Source organism: Sciurus vulgaris (assembly GCF_902686455.1).
Source record: "Sciurus vulgaris genome assembly, chromosome: 10".
NCBI lineage: Eukaryota > Metazoa > Chordata > Mammalia > Rodentia > Sciuridae > Sciurus > Sciurus vulgaris.
In genome coordinates this window covers 132,540,049-132,561,907 of record NC_136470.1, presented here as the reverse complement: position 1 = coordinate 132,561,907, position 21,859 = coordinate 132,540,049, and the positions used below count along the sequence as shown (strand labels likewise).

At 39.0% G+C, this 21,859-nt stretch overlaps 1 protein-coding gene across 1 annotated transcript in view; it reads left to right on the top strand.

Annotated features, from left to right (window-relative positions):
- Positions 1-21,859, top strand: part of PLSCR4 (phospholipid scramblase 4) — a 104,110-nt gene that overhangs the window by 36,438 nt on the left and 45,813 nt on the right. The window contains 1 exon segment of the mRNA XM_079100708.1: positions 19,155-19,269. The gene's annotated coding sequence lies outside the window, so the exon portion shown is untranslated.

The window sequence follows — 21,859 nt, the reverse complement described above, 5'->3', positions numbered from 1 at the left end:
AAATTTCTCATAAAACATAGGAGAAAGAAACACAAATTGGTCACTATATTAAATATGGAAACCTGACAATATTATAAAAATAGAAAGTTACAAACCAATATTCCTCATAAATACATAAAAAAACCTTTAACAAAATATCAGGAAGTCCATTCCAGTAACATATATTAAAGAATAACACATCTTAATCCAGTGGTTCTTCCTAGGGAAGTAAGGCTGGATTGACATTCACAACCAATATAATTCACCATCATTGAATTATAAAACAAAACCAACATTATTTTTCAATACATTTCAGGAAGGCATTTGGCAAAATTCATCTGTGCCAATTTTCAGTGAAGAAGGAACATAAGACACTTTCTCAATCTGAATCTGATAAGCTTTGACAAGGATGTGAAGGAACCCAACAGGGACAGGAAGACGTGTTAAGGACTGATCTGGAACACCTGGAGAGCCAGGGTGGGACTAACTAACTTCAAAAACCATCTAGAATAAAACACAAGGTTGCACTCAGGCGGCGTTATAGACTAATATAATAGATAAGTTGTTGATGGTTTTAGAAAAATTAAAAAGTATAGTGTATTTGTAACTTGAAAGTGAGCAAAAGTTTCTTAAAACTAAGGAAGCAAAAGACAAAAATAACAATAGTTTCATGAAAACTCTAAATTCCTGTTATCAAAAGATAAGAAAAGGAATAGATGGTACAAATATTGGAAAGAAATATTTGCAAACATATCTGATAAAAGACTTACACATGTGTGTGTGTGTAAAACCTCTTTAACAAAATAATTTGAAGACAGATAACTTAAAAGTGAGCAAAATATTTCAATGGACATTTAACAAAGGATAAGATATGAATAACCAGTAGACTCATGAGAAATTGTTCACTGTCATTTGCCATTGGGAAAATACCTATTAAAGTCATAAGAACACACCCATAGGCAATCACCACCAGAGCTAAAATAAAAAAGAAAGAGCTTGTTGAATTTAAGAGGGAATATAAACCAGCTGTGACTCACACATTGCTGAAGGGAGTGTAATATGGTACAATGACATTGGAAAATGTTCTGGCAATTTCTTATAAAACTAAGCTTATGTTTATTTTTTGACCCAGTAATTCAACTCCTAAGTGTTTATGCAAGAGAAATGAATGCACATGTTCACTAAAACACTTGTCCAAGAATGTTTATAACAGCTTTATTCCTAATAGCTAAAGCCTGGGAATAGCTTGTTTTTCTATCAACAAGACAATGGATAAAAAAAAAAAAACTGCAGTGTGTGCATACAATTGAACATTACATGGCAATACAAAAAACTCTTCCTTGTAAGTACTGGTTCTCAGAACTGTTCCACAACCATCATTTCCAGTGTTCCGAGCAATGGAATTGGGCCAGTTCCACATACAAAAGCTAAAGAATAATTTCAGAAAATTGTCAATTTTCAAAATGCTGCAGGACTAGAGGAGTTTTTAAAATTTCCATCTAGATGAGGAGGGTTTGGCTTGGGTTCCATGTTTGTAACCCATCCTTCTCAAATGACTGTCCAATGATAATTCATACTTGTTAGTAAAACAGTTGACTTTCCAATTGCACACAAGTTGGAAACTCTGATAATGTGATGCAGTTTTCTCAGGTTTTATGTGAGGGGAAAAAAAGGCTAGAACCAATGTAGTAGCACCTCCACAGTTCATGCACCGATGTAACCGGTGCAGGTAGAAACCTATAGTTTAATTTGGCCACTACATGACTAATTTTCATAGATTATGACTTCATGATTATTCATGAGCAGATCCATGTACCCTTTTCTGGCCATCAAAACTAGTCTAAAATGCTCCAAGTCCTCAGAGAACTCTCCCGAACTTCCTGATAATCTGCCCCAAACTCACTGAGTTTACATTTGCCCTTACTTTCCTTACTCCTAACACAAAGCAAAACTTACTTCCTGTCCTCCCATCTAAAGGACCACCAAACCCTGGGTGCACAGACTCCTTCCAGCCACCAAAGCACATTACCCAACCAATGAGACCCTTCTTTCCTTATCTTCTGCCCCCACCATCCCAGCTCCTTCTAGAGTAGAATGTCATCCTGAGTGTGGCTGTGAGTTGTCATGGTTAATAGAATCTGAGAGTTTCCTGAAAATAAGAAAAAAAAGAAAAGCAAATTCAAGCGCCCAGCCCTAGACATACTGAATCAGAAACTATACGAATGGGGTCAGCATTCTGAGTGTTAACAATCTCAAGGGAATTTTAAAGATTTAATTTGGGGGTTGGGGGGAGGAAGTCTAAAAATTGAATGAGGGGTGCTCTACCACTGAGCTCCATTCCCATCCATTTTTGTTTTGTTTTGTTGTTTGAGACAGAGCTCTGACTGGCCTGGCCTTGAACTTGTGGTCCTCCTCTCTTAGCCTCCCAAGTTGCTGGGATTACAGACTTGTGATGCCATGCCCAGCTCAAGATAATGCTGATGGTCACTAAAGTGTGAAAAGACCTGGAATAACAGTGGTTCTCAGACCTTCTACACCCTGGATTCACCTGGGAGCTTTAAAAGACTCTCGATGCTTGGTCTTGGTGAGGGGTACGTGGGTATTCACTGTAACATATTTCAACTTTTCTCTGTTTCTCAATTTTTATAATTAAACATTGGGAAAAACAATATATTTTTTGTTATTTATCATTTATGCATCCATTTCATGAATTGAGTTGAACATTTCTTCAAAGCAAATTAATCAAAGACAGATGCATATGAGATTTAATTTTTCTTAGGATTTCCAACTTTTCTCCTTGTTTGTTTTCCCCCATTTGTTTCAAACTTCTTTCCATACTTGTAACGTAATTCACTGAACGTTGTCTGCATTATCGCTCATTCTGTTTGTTACGTCATAGTGCTTATCACACAGGAAATGCAGAACTGGGGAGAGAGACTCAGAATTGGCTTTTGGGGGGCTCCAGCACATCCCTGTCCTGACCTCATAAAATAGTTTGAAAATCACACTTTATTCTCTCAACAAATTGTTATAAGATTGGAATTCCTATTTCTTTTTTACGTTTTTTAGCATTCAGTGTTTTCATTGATGACTTTGAACACTGATTTTATTACTCTCGATAATCATGTGTTCTAATGGAGGAAAAAAATGTTCATCTTCTGTGGGGATGGTGGCCTCAATAATATTGTATCCTTCTAGAAACACTTATTTGACAGGTAAGTTTCATGTTACAGGAAAAGTAAAATAAACAAACAAACAAAAAATCAAGAGGGAAAAAGAAACTCATGAGCCTCCTGCCTCAAAAGTTCCTTTGTAGCTGGTTAGATAATTAGCAGTGGTTTGTCAGATGCTACTGAGGAAGGATTTACACTAATAGTGATTCACTTTATCTTATAGGAAGCCATTAATTTAATCAGTGGCTCACATTCTCTTGAGTGGAAACATTAGCTAAATTGCATGGGGAAAATAAAACCCAGGAAAAGAAACTAATTGGAAACATTGCTTTTAGGTAATGAAGCACTTACACATCCATTTTAGGGTTTCATTAAGTTTTAGTTTTAGGAAGTTTACACACTGCTTACCTGAAAAACACATAATTTTGATGGGAATGTATAGATGCCAAGGCCACTGGGCATAAGGGGAATATTTTTCACTTTACTGCACTTAATTTTACCAAATATTTCATCAAAATTTTCCAAAATATTGGTAGTCTGAGGGGGGGAAAAAAAGAAAGAAAGAACAAGGCAATATTCTATTGCTTACAGAGCTAAGGAGCAACAAATTTAAACTTCTTTCAGGTGGTAAGAGCAGTTAAAGAGGTTTATATAAGAGTCTATAGGGCAGGGTGCAGTGACTCACACCTATATCCCAGTGGCTCCTGTAAAGTTTCACTGGGGTCCAGCTATAAAGGTTAAGGGGAGAGTAATAAAGAGGCAAGCACACAGGATGGTAAACAGCAAGAAGCAGCTTCCGTAGAAAAGTCAGGCCCAGCTTTATTTTCTATTCCAGGGTCACATCAAGTTACACGAGGTTACATAGTGCAGTTAGCTTTGTGCATGTGTAGGTCATAAAACTTTGCTTGCTTCTCAGAGTCCACAAGTATCAAAGGTTACTGTAATAAGTTAATGTCTCCAGGCCTCAAGGATAGAGGAGTTGCAAAGCATTTCTAAACCATTCAAACAGAGGGCCTATTATTGTCCTGAGGAGTTTGCTTGACTTGAACGACATCGATCCTCTGTACATCGACTCACCTAAAATCCCACAAGCTCTGGAGTTTGAGATAGGAGGATCATAAGTTCAAAGCCGGCCTCAGGAAAGTTGAGGTGCTAAGCAACTCAGTGAGACCCTGTCTCTAAATAAAATACAAAATAGGTGTGGGGATGTGGTTCAGTGGTCAAGTGACACTGACTTCAATCCCTGGTACACACCCCCATGCCCCCCAAAAAAGAGTCTATAGGAACACAGTGAAAGAGTGATGCATTCTGTCTAAGAAGGCAACTGGACCATTCATTCATCTCTCTTTCCTCTGTGACTTCTCACTTTTTCTCCTCTCCTCCCCACCCACTTTCATTTTGGAGATAATTTCCAAAGGTTGAGATGTTTCTTCAGGAAACCAGAGGAAGTCACTTCTATCCCACGTCCTGTGGCTCACCAAGAGCTTTGCTCAAGCCAAACAAAGAACATTCTAGACAGTTACAGGACTCAGTCCGGTGACTTTTTGGGAACTCTGAAAGGCAGTCTCATGGCTGGAGAGCACTTTGGCACCAAGTGAACCCAAAGAGTCCCAGCCCTCCTAGGAAGAAGAAATTGATGTTTGAGAAGGGAAGCGGTTTTCGTAGTGATGAGAAGAAATGGAACGGTTCCAGGATTGTCTAGGGACAGTTTTGATAGTTGATTAGCCTAGGGTGTTGTTGTTGTTGTTGTTATTCATACAGATTACAAATATAGAGAATATTTAAAGAACTAGATCTCTTCCAGAAGCAGGACCACGTTGCATAATTTGTTGGACCCAAAGAAAAACTAAAAATGTGAGTCTCTTGTTTAAAAGAAAATAAGACCTTCAGACAGGGACAAAAACAATTTAAAACCATGTGTGGAGGCCCTGAGCAATTGCATAACGTGTAGGCCCATGAAGCCAGCACTGGCCAGAGGGCGGTATCACTTACATGTGGAAGAAAGCTCACCCTTCCCAGTTTAAAATGTTGTAGGCACCTGGATAGAGTAAATGCAGGTTGAACCCCAGGTTCATCTCGTTTCAACTGTGGGATATGGGCAAAGTTGTTTCGAGTTCCTCATTGAAATGTGGCATACAAACAAATCTTCCATTCAAGATATGGATTTATACGTGTGAATTTATTCTTGTGTATTTATGAATAACAGAATGTATTATAAATAATAATGTGTGGAAATTTTTGGCTTCAAGATCTTGCTATTTGTTTTTGAATAATTGTATTAATTAAAACAATCTTTTGGTTTCTTTTCATTTTTCTTTGCTCCTTCAGCTATCAATTTCATCTCTTATTCCCAGTGCTGAGCTGTCAGTTACGAATTAGATTCACCATAAAAATATTGTTTAAAGAAATTGTATTTTTGTCAGGCGTGGTGGCACATACTTATATTTCCAGTGGCTCAGGAGACTGAGGCAGTAGCATTGTGTGTTCAAAGCCAGCTTCAGCAATTTAACAAGACCCTGTCTCTTAATAAAATATGAAAAAGGACTGGGGGTGTGATTCAGTGGTTAAGTGTCCCTGAGTTCAATCCTAGATACCAAAAAGAAAAGAAAAGGTATTTTTAATATTTAAATTAAAGTTATATACTTAAGATAAGGGACATAATATCATGTGCATTATACATGCTGTATATTTTATTCTTCATTGTAATCTTTCATCATTATTTTTTTTTGTCTTCATAGGTAGAAGCTTTTAATTTACACAGTGCCTGATAACTATGAAGAAAATATAAGATTTATATTTTGTCTTTCAGTATGGTATGGAAAAGCAGGAGTGCTGTTTCTCAATTGTGGAGCAGAGTATTTCCACAAGTCCATCTGTTATGGTTTTGGATATGAGATTTTAACCAAAAAGTTTCTGTGTTGATGCAGGAATATTCAGAGGTGAAATGATTGGATTGTGTGAGCTGTAATCTCATCGGTCCATCCTAGTATGAATGGACCGACTGGGTGGTAACTGTAGGCAGGGAGGGCAAGGCTAGAAGAGGTGGGTCACTGTTGTGTGCTCTGGAAGCGTGCGTCTTCCCTGATGCTCTTCTCCTCTCTCTCTGCTTCCCAGCTATCATGAGCAAGTAGCTTCCTCTGCCACACTGTTGTGAGTGGTGACTGAGGAAGGGAGGGCAGTTACGGAGATCATGGCTGGCATGCCCTGTTCCTGGGACTGTTTCTGCGCAAGGGCACAGGACGCCTAGCTGCTGTAGCAATGCCCTGCGTGAGAGGCTCTGCACGAGCCCTATCAGCTCTGACCCTTATCTCAGGCACACAGCTCCTGGGAAGATAGAAATTCTTATGCTAGGCAACCACAGTGTTTCACCAGCTCCACTTCTCCAGTTCCTGCCCACCTTACAGCAACTTTTAATAATGAACTTCCTTTTTTCTTATTATTATTTAAACAAATGGGATACATGTTGTTTCTCTATTTGTACATGGAGTCAAGGCATACCATTTGTGCAATCATAAACTTACATAGGGCAATGTTGTTTGATTCATTCTGTTATTTTTTTCCCTTCCCCCCCACCCCTCCCACCCCTCTTTTCCCTCTATACAGTCCTTCCTTCCTCCATTCTTACCACCCTCCTTATCCCTAACCCTAAACCTAACCCTAACCCTAACGCTAACCCCTCCCCCCCCCCATTATATGTCCTCATCTGCTTATCAGCGAGACCATTTGTCCTTTAGTTTTTGAGATAGGCTTATCTCACTTAGCATGATATTCTCCAATTTCATCCATTTGCCTGCAAATGCCATAATTTTATCATTCTTCATGGTAATATTCATATATATATATATATATATATATATATATATATATATGCCACAGTTTCTTTATCCATTCATCAACTGAAGGGCATCTAGGTTGGTTCCACAATCTGGCTATGGTGAATTGAGCAGCTATGAACATTGATGTGGCTGTATCTCTGTAGTATGCTGATTTTAAGTCCTTTGGGTGTAGGCCAAGGAGTGGAATAGCTGGAATAATGAACTTTCTTGAGAGCTAGGCAAAGCTCCTAACATTGCACTTTGCAACTGTGAATTGCTACTGTGGAAAAGCTATATAGATGTCCTAGTTTCTGTGACATTCTTGAATACAAAGAATAATGCTTGCATAGTCTGTAACCTGATAATGAGAGGTATATAAACAAAGATTGCTGGCATAATTCTTTAGAACTGAATCTCCATCAGAGAGCAGATTCCACCTGATCCCAGCCTTATCTTCAAGATCTGTGTCTGTAAATCTTTAGTTTCCAATCCCCCTTCACCCTTCACCAGACCCCAGAGTTTGCCGGCTGATAGTTACACCATACCCTTCCTCCATGATGATCTGCTCCATCTTGGGCCTAAAAGAATGAAGTCAATGAAGTCAACTACACATGGATTGAACCTCTGAAACTGTGACCTCAAAATAAACTTTCCCTCCTCTAAGTTGCTCTTAAGTTGTCAGGTATTTTGGTCATGGTGACACAAAGCTGACTTACAATACATCCGTGTAATACACTGCAAAAACAGGTTCCTGCTGATTCTCACCTATGAGTTCCTACAAGCTTTAGGAGATGCTTGCTGCTTCGTACCCTGAGCCTTTGCAAGACAAATCTTATTAAGTCACTGTGGGATAACAGAGGCAAGAATTAAAAATTTTTAATGATAATTGAATGAGACATTCAATCATTACCCTATGTACATGTATGATTACGCAAACAATGTGACTCTACTTTTACAACCAGAGAAATGAAAAGTTATAACCCATTTGTATAAAATCAATCAAAAAATTTTTAAAAATTTTAAAATAGTAGGAACATTAAATATGAGATGTACCATCTTACAGATTTTTTTCTAAATATAATACAGTTTTGTTAACTATAGACACAATTTTGTATAGCACATCTAAAGTTTATCTTGCAAAACTGAATCTTTTTTATCCATTCAGTAGCAAATTTCCTGTTCCTCCCTCCTCCACCCCCAAGCAAGCTTTCCCTCTCTGTATCTAAGAGTTCTATTTAGATACCTCATATAAATGGAATGATGCAATGTTTGTCCCTCTGTGACTAGCGTACTTCACTTAGCACAATGTTCCCAAGTAATTATTTGTCTCATTTTACCAGTGAGAAACATAAAGTCAGATGGAACAAGTAAAATTCCCAAAGTCATAAATGTAGTGACCAGCATAGGTTGTGCCAGTTGAACTTCCTATTCTGAAGCAAATTATTTACCAGTGACGTAGGCATCTGGAAGAAAAAAAAAAAGCAGTTGATGAATTATTCCTGAGTCTCTGCTAGATCCTCTCACAAGCACGTAGCATTTATTGACATGCTTCATGCTACAACAAACCTCTAAGACAGATGCTGTTGTAGCCTCTTCCACAGCGTGGGAAACTGAGGACAAAGCAAGTCTGGTGACTTCTTCAAAGTCACCTGTTAGTGAGTTGCAAAGGCGGAGTTCAGTTCCAGGAGTTCTGGATCTGAAATAGTGTTCTCACTTTCTAGCTGTTCTGAAACTCACATGCTGGCTCAGGAACATTTTCCCAGAGTTGGGAAAGGTACCCAAACATAGCTGTTCTTTGGCTAATTACCCAGCTTACCCGAAGGCAAGTGAAGAAGACCTCCCCATTGGGGCCAAGTTGGGCATCCTCAGGGGGACAGGGCAGGGGTTGTAGCCCAAGGCACTGGTTAGGGCAAGTGTAAGGACAAAGAGAACCACAAGGTCAAAGGGACAACCACAAAGTCTCCTTCACACACATTCTCCATTTCCAGTGTGAACTCTGACTTGGTCTGTCCTGTGCTGACAATTATCATGTGAATCCTTGAGGAGTCATCTAGGGCCAGGAGCCACATGCTCACCAGGATCTACCTCCTATCTTTATGTGCCAGGCTTTGCAGAAATTTGTAGAAATTCCCAATTCCTGAAGTTGGACCCTCAATTCTCCTAAAGAAGTTTTCTATTTTTTTTTTTTTTCCTCTTCACATTTGAGGAAGATTCTGAGCTCATCCATGTTGCTTTTTAAGCTTCATCAAGCACCGAGTCTCAAGAAACAAAAATCGGAAACAAATGTTTGAAACACTCATCCGGCTTGAGTGGCTGGCGTGGCCCCTATCTCTGGATAGATTCTTGATTAATAAATAAGACAGGCGAATCTGCAATGGTGGTCAAAAGCAGTGTGAGACCTTCCAAGGCGAAGCGGCTGAAAACTGTCAAAGCAGAGATAAGACAAACGCCAGGTTTCCAGGGCAGAAACGAGCATCAAATGAAAATGGAAAAACAGAAACCAAAAAAAGGACCGAAGTCAGGAAACACATGGAAATGGAATGTAAGCGTTAGCAGGCCAGGAACAGGAGAGCAGGGGTCTGGGAAGACAGCCAGACCATCATGCGTTCTGCGCCCATCCCTGTAGCTCAGTGGTAATGGTCTGAACAATTGCAATACCCCCAAACCCAGAACTGTGCACTCTGAAAGCGTAAGTTTATAGGAAAGGAATGCATATCACTAAAGCTGCAGGGTTTTCAAAGCATATGGTTGGGATAAACAAAAATCCCAGAAGAGAGAATAGGATGGGACACCATGTCCCCAACAATTCCAGAATTCTTAGAGGTTAATGCTAAACCCTGGTGTATATATAAAGCTGAAAGGGAAATAGCATCTGCCAACCATGGCTATTAGCATAGTCAAAAATCGTGAGATTTAGATAGAATGATCTAAGAAGTGGCAGAGGGATTGCTAATTTTCTTGATCTGAAAAGCATGATTTTAGCACTCTGGTATGTGAAAGTAAGTTTATTTTCCATTCTGAGTTACTCAGAACTACCAGGAATATCAAAAGCATATTTTAAAATATTCTACACTATTAGTTTAATGATAGAATTCATATAAAATGCTTTTCTTTAAATCTATAACTAAAAATGTTCTTGTTCTATTTATTATTTTTAAGCAAATGTGCATTGTAGTTGACAATATATGGCTTTTATATTCTACATATGACTATATATATATATATATATATATATTTTTTTTTTTTTTAAACCAATAAGATGCTCAGTCACATCTTGATTCATTCAAGTTAGTTATTTAAGGTAAACATTCAAAATTTGGCTCAGGCTTAGTAGAGCACACACAAATATTAAATTGAAAATAAACATGTAACTGATATCATTCGGCCACCTCCAGCTCATGACTAACTTTTCAGTAGATGTAATAACATTTATCATATTTGCTACCATGTCCAAGAACATTCTAATTTTGTTGAAAACATCTTCAGGGAAAAAGAACAGGGGTATGCAGACATAGTGTAAATAAAACAATGGCTTTAATTCCCTCTTTGGATGTGTACCATAAGAGTGGAGAAACAAATTACCGGAATAATTGACACTGAAACACTTAATTTATTCAATATGTGCTCAGCATATTGTTGATTAGTTTACAGGATGTGTTGTTAAGTGGTCTTGAACTTTAATGCAATGCAAAATTTTTAAAAACAAAACACATATTATGTCCTTGGACACTACTTTCCATTTAGTAAGCACCAGTAAATGAGAAAGAATTCTAGTTAAAAGACACGATGTCTCTGTCCATTTGCAGTGCATATTAAATGCAAGGTGTCTCGGTCTCTGAGGTAACACTGTGGTTATACAGGTGCCAACAGAGACACAGCCTTTGCCATCATTGAGTTCAGTCTGTTAAAAAAAAAAAAAATGCAAAAAAGAGACACATAAACCTACAAAGCTCAGGGCACTGCACCCTGTGAGATGATGTCAGACCCAGAAGGCATGTTTAACCCCTGGGTCAAGGTAGGCTGAGGAGGAGGGGTTCAAAGTGCTCTGGAGTCAGGCCTGAACCCAGGCCTACACAGGAGGCAGCCAGGTGAAGGGCAGAATGGGGCAGGAGGTGGAGTGGGATTCTAGGAGGAGATGACAGAGCAAAGAAAGAGACATGACCAACAGCACCGTGTGGGGAATTGGCCGACACTGGGTTCGGATGAGCACCATCAGGAAGTGATGGGAGAGAGGGCGGCAGAGAGCCAGAGGGGCCCTGGGTGCCACCCTAGAGGCTGGCTTTGTCCTGTGAAGGTCGGGGAGACGTGGTGGATTTAAGCAGGAACGTCAGTGGCTTCAGTTGTATTTAGTTACATTATTATGACTGCATCTAGGAGGAGGTAGTTTGAATACCTTGGGGGTGTGAAGGGGGAAGAAGAAAATTATTTGACAAATATTTGGAAGGCAAGATGTATTCACACACAACAATTGATTAGATCTAGGTTAATGAAGCACGGAAAAGTTCCAAGAAGACTTCCGGTCTCTATTGTGACACTGCCAATCAAGACAGGGAACATATAGGAACATGTCTGAGGTAAAATGAACTTTGTTTTGGACCTGTGGAATTGGGGGTGCTGTGTAATACACAGAAAAAAAATGTCTGTTAGGTTGCTGGAACTGTGAGATGATAGAAAAGACAGGGATCGGCGGGGAAACTAGAGGTTTGAGAATTTTGAACTTGTAAGTAATTATTCAATGCATTTAAAAAGGGCTTTTCCAGCAGATATGTACCAAATAATGTAACCTAGGTAAAATGGATATTTAAGGATGATGTGGGAAAACAGGCCATGAAAGAGGCAAAGAACTGCAAAAGTATGAGAACCAGAAGGATGTGATGTCATGGAGCAAGGAGCCAGACAGAGTCAAGAAAAATAAAGGCTGGATTGTTCCCACCGATTTAGGAATAAAGAGGTCATTGGTGAACTATGCAGCAGTCATTTCCATGGAGAATTGGGACAGAAAGAAGTTGAACACACCAGAGTTGGACATTCCAAAGCAACAGAAATGGAAGAGGCAGAAGAACGACCGGGACAGAGGAGAGGGGAGAGAGGAGGAGACAGCTGGTATCTGGTGCATAGGCTCTCCAGGAAGCAGCACAGACACCGCTGGGCCGAGAAGTTGCCTGGACTTGTGTGCTTTGTAATTAATGCATGCACTTTTGACATTAAGAAGGAAATTTCTCTTGCGTTCTTGCATTCAGGGATCTGTTTGAGAATGTTTGTTTTTACCTGACATAAGCACTCACTTTCTGTATTTTTGAATAATCATAACATGAATATTCACAGATCATTTTTAATCAGGAAAAATACTGAATATTTTCAATTATGAACCTAATAAAATCAATGGACAAGGGAAGCTGAAGGAAAACATCTGACTAAATTAAATGAGTGCGGAATGAAGTTTCCTTCTCTGTGACATTAACTTGGACAGCACTGAACTCAGAAGGTAGCATACCTAAACACCAAGAGCAAACAAATTATAAGTCTGTATAATTAGACTTGCTTTTAAATATTCTATTATTAATTTTGGGATTCTTGTACACAAACCCATTAATCCTATTTCTCTAAGATTTAAAACTTATCACAGTGTAATTATATAATATGAAGACTGAACAAGAACAAAGAAAGTAGATTAGCAAAATATTTGATAACTGTCATGTACTTGTGACTATATTGCTGACAAATTAGATTTTGAAGCCTGGTAGACATGGTTTGCAAAATCATCTTCTTTTGTATTGAGTCACTGTCAAACAGGTATCTGTTATTGTAAATTATATTGAAAATTATACTTTCTGTATTTTCCTTGACTATTACCAAACTATTGTTTGATGTTTATTTATAAGTGAAGATAATCTTAGTTAATTTTAGAAAATAGTTTTGTTTATTAATATGTTAAGTACGTGCTTATATTTTTTTGAGTCTTTTCATCCCAAAGCATTATGTGTATTTTCTGTTTTATAGTATTTGTTAAAACTGAAATCCCATTCTTGAAGTCCCGATGTCTTTCTTGTTAAATTTACTTTTATTTTTTAAGTATTTTTTTAGTTGTCAATGGATCTTTATTTTATTTATTTCTATGTGGTGCTGAGAATCAAACCCAGTGCCTCACACATGCTAGGCAAGTGCTTCACCACTGAGCCACAACCCCAGCCCCAAATTTACTTTTAAATTCTAAAGTTTATGGTACATGGATTTATTCATTCATTCACTCATTCATTTATTCTACTCTTTTCTAGAATGAGTAAAGATAATATTGCCTGGGAAAAATAAATTTAATAAATGCATTCATAAATATAAAAATTTTAAGTAGGAAAATTACATAGCATTTAAGAAAGACAGAGGATGCAAAATTTCTGAGGTGGGCAGTGACCCTCGTGTTCAAAAAAGATGCCCGGGTGACTAGAGGAAAAGCAAGAGCATAGAAGAACAGATGTCAAAGTCAGAGGTACCAGGTCACACGGGTCCTTGTGAGTAGTTTGGCTTCTTCTTTGACAACGTTGGCAGAAGAAGAGCCAGCCAACCATTCTTTTCTGATGCATCTGAAGAAAAGCTCTTGACCCAGCCCAATGTTCAAAGGCCCCTGTTTAGCTATGCACAGAGCAGGAAAGATCTTTCCACACTTCAGTTTCTCCTGGGCCTTTATTTGTGAATGCTGCCCTCCTCAGACTCCAGCATGAGTCCACCATTCTGCATTGGTTGCCCACACCATAGGCACCAGGGAATGCTGCCCCTCATTTTTCACACCGACACCCACCCATGCAGAAGGAGCAGACACATGAGAGTTGCTGATGGAAGATACGGTGACCTTCTAACAACCCCCTGTCCAGACTCTCCTGCTCCAGATTCCAAAACTACATCTATTTATCTTGACCCAATTCCACAATGTACTCTTCATTTCCTCTTCTCCATACTTCAAAATATGACGACGACGACGACGATGACTACTACTTCTACTTCTTCTTCTCGTCCTCCTCCTACTACTAAAAAGTAACAGCCAATTAAAATGAAGATATTTCTATCAACTCACAGATAGCATTTATGACAACTATCTATTCGCTTTTTTAACAATGAAAGTTTATACAACATCTGATATTATTCAGCAAACCATAATTTAATGTAGACAACTGGCAAACCAACAGTTCAGAAAGTCTTCCTAGGTAAAGCAAAGCAACAGTTTAACTTTCCCTGACTGTGGAATCACACTTGATTGAAATTAGCAATATCATCATTATCTTCATCATCATCATCTAGTATTTTTTCAGCACTCATTATTTATTCTGTATTTTGCTAAACCCTTTATACACACGCTTATCTTAATCATCAAACAATCCAGTTTGGTATACACTACTGCTTTACTATTATAGAGGAAGTCATGGTATTGTATAAATATATCTCAGATCATAGTTGTTCTTATCTGACTCCAAACCCAGATGAATCAGCTTCCACTCATCATTTACTAAACCATCCAAAAGGGTGGAAGAATGGAAACATAAAGGTCACACAGTAGTTGTAAAGATGTAAAACTTTGCAGTAAAATCCTCCTGCCAGTTGACTTACTAAGCAGTTCAAAACTTGCCTTCGTGAACACTAGGCAGCTCTCTACCCAGATCTGCAGAAACTGCTCTCTATTCTAACCCCGCCAGGGTATGCAAGCCAAGCGTTTAAACTCCAGGGTACTCTCTTCCTTAAAAATGCAGCCTTTGGGTATAAACCAAAGAGTGGGATAGCTGGGATAGCTGGGTGGTTCCATTCCACGTTTTCTGAGGAATCTCCATAGTATTTTTCATAATGGTTGCACCATTTTGCATTCCCATCAGCAGTGAATGAATACACATTTTTCCCCACATCCTCACCAGCGTTTATTGTAGTCTTGATAACTGCCATTCTGATTGGAGTCAGATGAAATCTTACTTTCGATTTGCATTTCTTTAATTGCTAGAGATGATGAACATTTTTTATATATTTGTTGATTGATTGCATATCTTCTTCTATGAAGTGTCTGTTCAGTTCCTTAGTCCATTTTTTAATGGGGTTATTTGTTTTTTTGGTGCTAAGTTTTTTGAGTTCTTTATATATCCTAGAGATTAATGCTTTAGCTGAGGTGCATGTGTTAAAGATTTTCTCCCAGTCTGCAGGCTCTCTTTTCTCACTGATTATTTCTTTTGCTGAGAAGAAGCTCTTTTGTTTCAATATATTATAGTGACACAGCCACACCAATGTTTATAGTAGCTCAATTCACCATAACTAAAATATGGAACCAACCTAGATGCCCTTCAACAAATGAATGGATAAAGAAAATGTGGAGTACACACACACACACACACACACACACACACACACACACACACAATGGAATACTTCTCAGCTTTAAAGAAGAATGAAATTACGGTATATGTTGGTAAATGGATGGAGTTAGAGAATATCATGCTAAGTGAAATAAACCAAACCCCAAAAATCAAAGGTCAAATGTTTTCTGTGATAGGTGGATGCTAATTCACAATAAGGCAGGTATAGGGAAGAATAGGGTTACTTTGTATTAGGTGGAGGGGAGTGAAAGGAGGGGGAGGGGAGGGGGGAGGGGAGGGGGAGGGGGAGGGGGAGGGGGAGGGGGGGGAGGGGAGGGGGAGGGGGAGGGGGTAGGAATGATAGTAGAGTGAAACAGACGTTATTACCTCATGTTCGTGTATGATTGCATGACCAATGTGATCCTACAATTTATACAATCAGAAAAATGAGATATTACACTCCATTTATGTATGATCTATCAAAATGCATAAATGCATTCTACTGTCTTATACAACAAATTAGGACAAATTAAAAAAAATTTAAATGCAATAAGCAATGCAGCCTTACATTGAGGGTATTAACTGAGCCTCTGTCAGTCTTTTGAATACTGATGTGTATTGTGAAATAACGAAATGTATTATAGTAATTTGAATTACTCATAAGAAGAAGAGAGAGAGCAAGAGAATGAAGGCACCGTCCCTAACTTTTCAAATGTGAAAACCGGGATTGGTGTAATTCACGATGGTCACGGTTCACTGGTGGACAGTCCTCCCGTGACCACAGTATTGGGTATGCGGTTCCTACCTGAAAGCAAAGCCCTCTGCTCCTATTCTTCCCCTGCGGAGGTGGGCAGGCACCAGGCGGGGCTGGAGTCCCGCGGAAATGAATTCACAGGAGCCCGCTGGACGGTGCAGGCGGTCCTCCTCGAAGGCTCCAGAAGAGCAGTTGACGACAAAGGGATATGTTGAAAGGAAATCTGTAGCCCTCCCCTGAAAATTCTCTTCCTCGTTTCCAGCTCTCACACAGTGAGGTGCTAAGTGGCTTCTAAACAACTCTTCAGATGCCTTATGACAACAGACCCATCTTTCCTCTTTTCCAAATCTTCAGTTTTCCAAGGTAAATACCTTCAGTTTCAGCGGTGTTTTCAGATGGAGACCTTTCCTGATGTCCTCTCACTCCCATGTCCCTTCTTTAAGACGTTTTCACTCCTCAGGACTCTGAATGAGGCCCAGTAACTCAGTAACCCTCCAGATACCCTCTCAGCAGAGTGTATGGTAAAACCATATCACTTTTGTGTGTGACTCTGGATGTCTACTACTCTAGGCTTGTAGCACAATTTCTTTGGCAGCCACGTGAAATTGGATGGAATATTCTGAATATACAGGGGACTTACTCTATCATTTTTGTTTATTTTTCCTGAACACTGGCAGATCCATTTGTGTATGTGTGCAGAACAGAATTTATATTTCAATGGTGTGAATCATGACCATTCATTCCTTTAACAAATATTGTGACAACAAGTTATCTGCCAGAAACTGTGCCTAGATGCCCTTCAACAGATGAATGGTTAAAGAAACTGTGGTATATACACAATGGAATATTATTCAGTCATAAAAAAGAATAATATTATGGCATTTGTAGATAAATGGATAGAATTGGAGAATATCATGCTAAATGAAATAAGCCAATCCCAAAAAACCAAAGGCCAAATGTTTTCCCTGATAGGCAGATCCATTTTTAATTAAGCTTTTGTTGCCATTTCAATGGACATCATGTGCAAAAGGCACCACACTTAAAGTCAAACTGTATAGTCAAACCTTTGCAAAATCATTCACGAATTCATTCAATATCAACCAACACAATCATGAATTTATTAAACTTCTCAGTTTCAACTTACTCATCTTTACTTGATGAAACTTTCATTCACTCATGTTTGACTCGATAAAGATTAAAGATACGAATGTCAAAAGAAGTTTGAAAAAAATGATGCGATCATTAATTATTATGCTTTAAGACACACAACAGCATTCTCACTAATTCCTTTTAATGTCAGCATGTGAGATTTTCCAGCTCTTTCTGTCCTCAGAAACATTTGATAATACAGATTTTTTCAATCTCAGTTGGGAAACAAGAATTCTGTCTTGTGGAGAAAGATGGGTACCTACCTGACTGTTGTGGTTCAGGCTGCTATGACAGAATGCCAGAGATTAGGTGGTTTAAACAACAAAAATTCATTTCTCACCATTCTGGAGCCTGCAAGTCCACAATCAGGGTGCCTTAACCATCAGGCTCTTGGTGGAGGCCCTCCTCCTAGATTACAGAGGCCATCTTTTCCAGTATCCTCACCTGGTGAAGAACATAGAGGAGGGAGGCTCCCCTCTCTCTCTGTATAAGCACCCTAATCCCATTCATTGGACGCCACACTCATGATCAACCGCCCCCAACACCCCACCTCCCAATGTGGTTACATTGGCAGTTAGGGTTCCAACATATGAGTTGGGGGGAAGTACAAATAGTGAGTTCATAGCACTGACTTTCTAAACTAAAAAGGTTCAACTCCAATCAACGCTTCCTAAGTAGGGTTTGGCTGATGGAGGTCTGGGGAGTGGACGATTCTCTTTGTCACAGTTACTCCTAGGCATGATTAGACTGACTGCTCAAGGTTTACCAGATTCACTCAGGGTCTCAGGACATCGATCATAGTTGTTTTCAAAGGGGTGCTATTATCCTTACCAGTGCATGTTGTTTATCAATGCAAAGCCAATGGTTTTGAGAAGTAGGGACTTGTGTGGGGATGTTGCTGTCCTGTGACGTGACGGCTACTACCACGTCAGGAAGACAATACTGAACTTAAGGTGAGCTCTTTTCTAACGCCCTTGGAAGGCTGCCACTGCATTTTAACTTGGGGACTGAAAGTCTTTACCTCTCCCTTAGGAACATGCTATATATTTCTCTTTGAACCATCTCATCAAAATGTAACGTGGCATTAAAATAGCATGTATTTTCTGATCTTGTACAATTTGCTTTGCCATTGTTATGGTTTGAATATGTCCCCCAAAGTTCATGTGTTGGAAACTTCAGCGTCCATGCAGCAGTGTGGGGAGATGTGACCTAAAAAGAGGTAACTAGATGAATGGATTGACGTTGGGATGTCAGGAGTGGGTCATCTCAGAAGTGAGCTTGGCCCCTCCTGCTCTTGCTGCTCCCCTTGTCTGAAGCTGGATCCCTTTGTGGCATTGGTCAACACACTTCTCTTGCATTCAGAAATCTCAGTTATTCTGCCCAGTACACAGTAGATTATGATTTTGTTCTACCACAACGAAATCATAATCTACTCTGTCCCCAAAGTCTTCTTCACATAATCCAATGGATTTGTTAATATACTAACTTATTTTCTTAAAGTTGTGTCCCATGCTTACATTTCTATTTACACACTAGCCGTAAGCATTGAACAACTGTATACTGCTGGGCCAACGTAAACAGTCCTCAAGCTGCCGGCCTATCTCTGGTTTTCTGGATTTCCTCCACCCTTCTCTATCTCAAAGCACAGCAAGGGTGAGATATGAAGGCAAAAGTAACCGTCACTTTTTGCCTTTTCTTTCACAGGTCAAGGACTTTTTTTTTTTTTTCCTTGTGCCAGGGAATGAACCTAGGGGCATTTTAACCACATCCCCAGATCCCCAGTCCTTTTTTTTTTTTTTTTTAACTTTGAAACAGGATGTCACTAAATTACCTAGGGCCTCACTAATTTGCTGATGCTGGCTTTGAACTTGCAATTCTCCTAACTCAGCCTCCTGATCCCCTGGAATTACAGGTATGCACCACTGTGGCTGACTTTCTTTTCACTTTGTTTTGTTTCCAGATATGACATGCTCATGCAGTACCTTCAGCTGGTACATGGGTGGAAGATGCTGACATGAAAGAGGCATGAAACTGGGAACTGATAATCAGAGTGACCTGCATCCTAGAACACGGAGGTGTGTTGGGAGCAGGTGTGGTAACTGGGAAAGCGAATAGTAATGATAATATCAACAGAATCACAAGGGAAAGGTCTGTCACCTGGACCCAACCCAGATCTTCCTTTACACATACCTTTGCAGGTGTGAGACAGACAGCATGCTTCCAGGTAGTGTTTGCTATTCATTTTTCTTTTCACTGATTAAGAATAAGAACACCTTTTTAAGGTTTGTTTGCTTTGTACTTTCAAATGGTAATACTATTCCACTATTGGACTCTTATTTTGATTCCCATGAAACCCGAACAGATGGACCAGGGAAATATTTTTAAAATATTAGTTGCATGAAATAGCAGAAGAGTTGCTGTATGTATGCTTGTGCTACCTTGTTCCATGGAAGTCTTAAAGGTAGAATTTACTAGCCTTCCAAATGATGGTAAGTGGCTGATATTCCTCACTGTAAATTCAGCTTCACACTTTCTTCAAGTTTAATTGTTGGCATCTTTTCAAATTATATCGTATTCCCAGGTATGTGTAATAGCATTTCAGACATATCTGGTTGAAGTATGTGTTGAAAATCAATCATTCTGTATCCAGACTCAATTTGAAATCTAAATATATGGGACATGATTACAAAAGGGACCTGCAGAACACAATATCGTTTTTGGAATGTCCACACTGAGCTTTTGCTTTGTGGGTGAACAGAACAGGGCTAGGAAGAAGGCGCTAGCTGGGGAGTGGGGTGGAGAAACTTAGAAGCAGTTGACAAACGCGGGGAGGAGCTGAGGACATGCACCAGGTGTCCTCTTCTCCTACAGAAGTGCTGTTTTATTTGTTCTGCTTTGTGGTGTTCTGATCTTTCGATATGCAGCTTCTTCCTCCCTCAGGATCTCTACCCTTCTCGTTCTGTCTTTCTGGAATGCTAGTGAGGACCATATTTGTGCACAGCTGCTCTTTCTAATCGTTTGGCAGGAATGGCATTTCCCCTGGTGACCTAGGTGCTTTTTCTGAACACCATTAGCAACGGAACCCCCCCCACCCCCCACCCATTGCCTCATCACTTCACCTTGTTCCACTGCTTCCAAACTACCTGTCATGCTCTGCAATCACTGTGCAATCAGCTCACTTGTGTATTGGCCCCAACTCGACAGGAGTTTAAGTTCAACAAAGCAGACACCCTGCCTGTATGATTCTCCTCTGAATCCCCAGCACAGGGCTTAACTTCCTCAGTATGTCAGCATGGAAAGGTCAGGAAGGACTCTCCAGAGAGGTGACGTGGGAGCTGAGTCTGGGAGAACAAGTGGATGTAGCTCGAGGGAGAAGAGGATATGAAGCAGTGACACAGTATTTGTCACTGTGTCAAAGAGCATGATGAGCCAATGAAATACAATGGTTTCCTGATGTAGGTAATATTCAGCATCCTGCAAGACACAGAAAACAGGCAGGGCAGTGGCAGGAGCTGAAGCAGAAATACTAAATGGATATAAGACAGCTAGGACTTGGAGTTCCAGGGGAGATCCCCAAGAGTTTTCTTGGAAATTGTAGATCTTACAATGAAAGATTTTTCTTAAGAAATAAAAATTTTATCAAGGAAGGAATATCATCAGCTTCGTATTTTGGCAGAAATTTTTGAGCAATAGGGTGGACAACAGATTTAGTTTCATTGTACACAAATGGGGTACATCATTTTGTTTCTATGGTTGTGCACGATGTAGATTCATACCATTCGTGTAATCATACATGTAATCATACATAATCATACATATAAGGTAATGATGTCTGTCTCATTCCACCATTTTTCATACTTCAGTAAATTTTTTTTTTAAGTTTCATCATTTTAAAATTTTTACTTAACCTAAGAACTCATGTTCCATTATGTATTCCTAAAATGTCAGTACTTCTGATTCAGGCAAAATTTTTAAATGAGCAAACAATTCACTATGCATACACATACTATACAAAAACACATACTGCTAATTGTTTATCCACATTTAAGGACAGTAGCCAACTCCTAAGTCTTTAGTCTCAGTCATGCCTTTGAATCAAAAACCTTCATGTTATAATTTTAAAGTCTGTAGTGCTTAAAGCTTCCATGTATAAAAAGTATATTTGAAATACCCTTCTCATCCACTGATTGTTAAATAATTTGCCTGAGCTCAAGAAATATTTCCATTTCTCCTTTCTGCTTTTGGGAATGCTGATCTCAAAAATTTACTGCTTCCACAATTTTTTTATTGAATTGCAGTAAGTATTTTGAGATTTTTCAAAAATGCATAAAAATGATAACCCCATAGCCTGATCATGAGCAAAGTAAGTATGCTCTAATTAAAAAGTATTTGAAACATTTTATAGATATACATTTATTAATCAATCTAAAGTGGACCTAACATAAACTATGTCAGAGTTTGAAAAGGTAAGAATAACATTTAAATACATCTAGAGTAAAGGACAGAAAAGTTATTTCATATGCTCTCTGAAAGGAAAAAGAAGGAAGTGTAATATAATTAAGTTTCAAGGAACAGAACACACTTTTTAAAAGGATTTTTCTAATGCTCCTTTCTTCATGGAAATAAATATCATAATTGCAATTAAAATAAAATTATGACAACAGT